The following is a 4,312-nucleotide window of genomic DNA, read 5'->3' on the forward strand; positions in this document are numbered from 1 at the left end:
CAAGCGTCTTCGTTGTTTACTTCGCTGGCGTTTCATGCAACTGCTATGACTTTTACCGGATTAGTCCTTCGTATGTGTATTATTCTTAATACCATCTGTAATAACATCGGCTATCTGTTTTAATAAAAAGGCGCGGCCAAGCTCCGACTTAAAAGACGAGTCAAACAAACTTTTGTGACCAATCGGTGAACTGTGAATGCTCACGGTGAAGACGACGTCGACGTAAATGTGCCGGCGACTGCTGCAAAGCTTAAAAACTTTGGGAAGAATTTGAAGTGCCGCTGCGCGAACCTGTTCGGCAATGCAGTAGAATTCAACGTGTGGAAGCCATATCATCTCTTTTGGCACAACAGGCCTACGTTCCCCGAGCGGTCCACGTGAGCCTGCCCAGTCTAGTTTCAAAAGCAGAGGTGTTCAAAAGCAGAGGAGTACAGGAAAGCACTTCTTTCAAGCTTTATTGCTCTCCATCTTCAGGCACTCGATGTCTTCTCATTTTCAATGTTGCAGGCTGCTCTACTTCTGTGCCGCCAGTTCCTCGGCGCGGGCCATCGCTTCTTCAGCACGGCCTCCTCCAACTCCACCACCGAGGGCTGCGGTCGGCGTTGCAGTGAGGGCTAAGCAAAGAGAATCGAAGTAAGGTCAAAGCGTGGAAGCTATTACAGAAGCAGTCTAAATGTTTATGTTCGCCTGTACCTGTTTTAAACAGCGCCCTCAAACTTTATATAATAGAGAACTTTGTTCCGTTTATTTAATTGCAGGAAAAATCGCTACAAGTGCCATTGTAATTTCAGGTGTACGAATAGCAACATTGTAACCATTTCCGAGTGCTTTAATTTTGCGAGCCTTAAAGTGGATTACCCGGATTTCAAGAGTCGTACGTGCGCGGCAAATGTAGAAAACGCTTGCTGGTTAAACTCTGATGACACGTTTTTGTTGTTTTGGCCTAATACAGTTCCTGAAGGTCTATCCTGCAAATAATAAACTGAACAACGCATTTTGTCTGCAAAATACGCGTAGTTTTGTCTCACAGGTTGTCAACGTCTCTCGGCCTATTTATGCTGTTCTGAGCAAATTGCGGAAGCAACTGGGAGTATCGAATACCCACGTTCGTAAGCGGTGCTAGCATCAAAGCTGACAAATGCTTTTCAGACATTGTGTATTGTTGCATAAAAATTCCCCTCTGTCTGTCTCCGCAGACCACGCAAGCTTGCACCAAAATCAACGCTGCTCCTGTAAATTTTTCGAGAACAGTCTACATTCTTTCTCAGAACCTAAACCCACACAACAAAATTTGGGCTGTGCTGTAAATGTTAGACATAGTGACATCTATCTCCTTTTCAGCTTCTTGACGCAGAGTCTTCGTGCCGCTATAAAGGCTACATCTTCCGCTTAAATAATTAGTGCGTTGTTATACTGCGACGCATTGGCCGGTTTTACAAAAATTATTTGTTCTCAGCCATTCCCGAGGTTTCAACTGTATACTGCTTCAGAATTAGCGAGAACATAAGATGAAATCTTTTCTCTTTTTTGTAAATAGACATGTTGGCTCATTTATTCAGTACAGGTCTGCCCTTGGTAAGCAACTCCATCGAACACTAACGTAAGACAAAACAAATCAACTTCATTAGAAAATATTTGATTTGAATCATGTTTGAAAAGCGTCACCTAGGATGAGAGCGACGAGAAGCAGAAGTGGGAGTCCAAAGAATCGAGTCATCATGTCTCTTCTGCTAAAAATCGAAAACAAAACCGGAATACCCTTTTAATTAAAATTTTAAACTGGCAACGGTGGTGGGGAATACATATTAAGTTCTATTTTGTCACATCATAGAGATATGCACTGAACTACGTAATAGGCGATAAGTATTTTACGTGCATAATCATATTACCCAAATTTGTTTGCCATCAACTTGGCATTGCACAAATACGGAAAAGTTATATTTAGTGCCGTCGATGGAACCTTTTGAAATTCGGCTGAATTGGTCAAAACCGTGGAGTGTTATTTTATCATAACCACTTATTGAGTACACACAATAAAATTATTCTTCTAAGTAGAAAAGGTTATTATATAACAGGTCTACAATGTTTTCCTTCTAAAATCTATGAACTTTGTCTTTGACTAAGAATTATTTTGTAGTTAGCAGCTAAATATAACAAAAATACATTTGCACTATCTATAACTGTTGCGATGATAATTTAAAAAATAAAAAATTAACAAAATCAAGTAACGCAAAGAAACTATGGTTAATGCTTTCCTTACCAAAGCGAATTCCTTACACAAGAACAAGGCACAGTTTTACTTCAATAGCTGGTAAAGCTTGAAAATTGGCGTGCCTTTTTATACACGACTGCCCTACTAAAGAATGGTACAGCCAATCACTAAGCGTTTGCTTAGATAAAAGAAAAAAGGGACCTCAAAAAAATTTTGAAAGAATCTCAAATGGCATAGCACCTGTAAATCCGAAGTGGCACGTCGTCCCTGTTTTTTTCGTAGAGAGAATACGTTAGCAGGAAATGACATCTGAGTCACCATAAATTTAAGTGCAAACGTTACCATTTGTACCGTTGCCCTTTGTACCCACGAAAAACATGTCAATCTCCTCATCAAGACACGTCATCGCCAGCCTTTATCCGGCACCCAACCTAAGGTTATTGGATGCCGGATAAAGTAATTTAGAAGATATTATCCAAATATCCCAATGCAGCTAGCGACGTTCATAGAGGCAGGAAGCGCTGAAAATAACATTTCATTACCGCCATGGAATCCTGTCTGATAGTTTAGTTTGGAAAAATACGAAATTTTGAAACCGTTGTGCTGAACGTGTAGGCACCCATTCAAATTAGTACCTTGTTGGATTACAAGGTATTTTCGCAAATCCGCCTCACAAATGGATTGTCTATGACAGGATAACGAAACCAAGATTAGATATAAAAAGGGAACACAAGAATACATTTCTTAATATTTAAAGGGTATTTTAAAACTACAGCAATAATTGCGAGGCATTTAAATAAGATTGTTATGACACATGGAATGAAAACCCGTCAAAAAATGAGGAATGCGATATCATATCCTTCAACCCGGGTTTGTACATCGGAGTGAATCGGTATGAAGCTTTACCGCCTATTGAAGAGTAATGAGGAGAAAGTATGCCCGAAGGGAACCTCATACGTCTGTTTATAGCGAGAAGAGACTTAACCATCTTGATTAGAAAAAAAGCTCTGGCTTCTCAAAAACACATGACGCACAACTATTCTACGAACGTCTCTTACAATCCGTCTCATTCCCTAGCGCGTGACATATTGTATTTAACAGCACCCACATCTCACCACCGTTCAACCCCGTTGTGTGCATCCCACCCAGCAAGCTGTTATTGCTCCTGGCATCATTTCTGTTTCCTAAAAATATTTCTACCATGTGCTGTGTGCCCTGAGGCCTCTGGATCATGCATTGACCTCTCCTGCGACGGATTCCAAGCGGATAATTAAGAAAGCAATCGGTATTAGCGAGAAGATTTTTAGATATCTTCTTTTGATTCCCCAAGAATACCCCTACGTTGAGACTGTGTTCTGGTAAAAACATAAATAAATGTCTATGTTTAAAACTGGTAATCCTACCTTAACCAATGATCCCACCTTTTAGTGTTTTGAGAAAAACTGCATAATTTCCGATGAGAACAAATTCAACAAGAACATTTTTTTCGGGTTTCGCTTGAAAAACCAACACAATTTCAGTGTAGCAGAAGTTAGCAACAACGTGATTTGTTGCTCCTACGCTATGTGCTGCCAAGTTTGATCATGCGAGAAAATAATCGATGCCTTCTACATAGTAGTAGGTGCTCTGGAAATAATATCCGCTCTCACATTTATGTCTGTCTCACACTTGTTAAGAAACTCAGCAGTTTTTCACCCACAGTCTCGCTCTCACTTCCACTTCATGCAGAGATGACACAATGACGAGAACAAAATGGTACCAGGCAATAAAGGGAAAGATATGAACTAAAGTTTTATTGCTCTCCATCTCCGGGCCGCTGATGTCGTCTCATTTTGAACATTGCCTAGTAGTCTACTTTTCTGCAGCCATTTGGTCAGCCCGGGCAATTGCGTCTTCAGCCCGTCCACCACCAACTCCACCGCCCAGGGATGCGGTGGACGAAGCAGTGAGTGCTGCGCAAAAAAAAGGCAAATCAAGTCAAAGATTGGAGTCTGTTGGTAATCCGCATTTCAAATATTTACGTTCGCATTTCCTACCCGATGCAATTTACAGCTCTAAAACTGCAGAAGTGGACAGTTTCTTTCAGCTGCTTCCTTGGTT

The 4,312-nt window shown here is 40.8% G+C and overlaps 1 long non-coding RNA gene across 1 annotated transcript; it reads right to left on the bottom strand.

The window, feature by feature from the left end:
* Window positions 1-465: 465 nt before the first annotated feature.
* LOC144145061 (uncharacterized) lies at window positions 466-2,301 on the bottom strand. Its single transcript, XR_013317414.1, has 3 exons — window positions 2,261-2,301; window positions 1,666-1,730; window positions 466-614 (listed from the first exon to the last, which is right to left on the bottom strand). It is a non-coding gene; the product is annotated as an uncharacterized LOC144145061 (long non-coding RNA).
* Between the last annotated feature and the right edge of the window lie 2,011 nt (window positions 2,302-4,312).

This window comes from Haemaphysalis longicornis, unplaced genomic scaffold (assembly GCF_048455015.1).
Source record: "Haemaphysalis longicornis isolate Haplotype H1 unplaced genomic scaffold, Haemaphysalis longicornis Haplotype H1 scaffold_7, whole genome shotgun sequence".
Taxonomy (NCBI): domain Eukaryota; kingdom Metazoa; phylum Arthropoda; class Arachnida; order Ixodida; family Ixodidae; genus Haemaphysalis; species Haemaphysalis longicornis.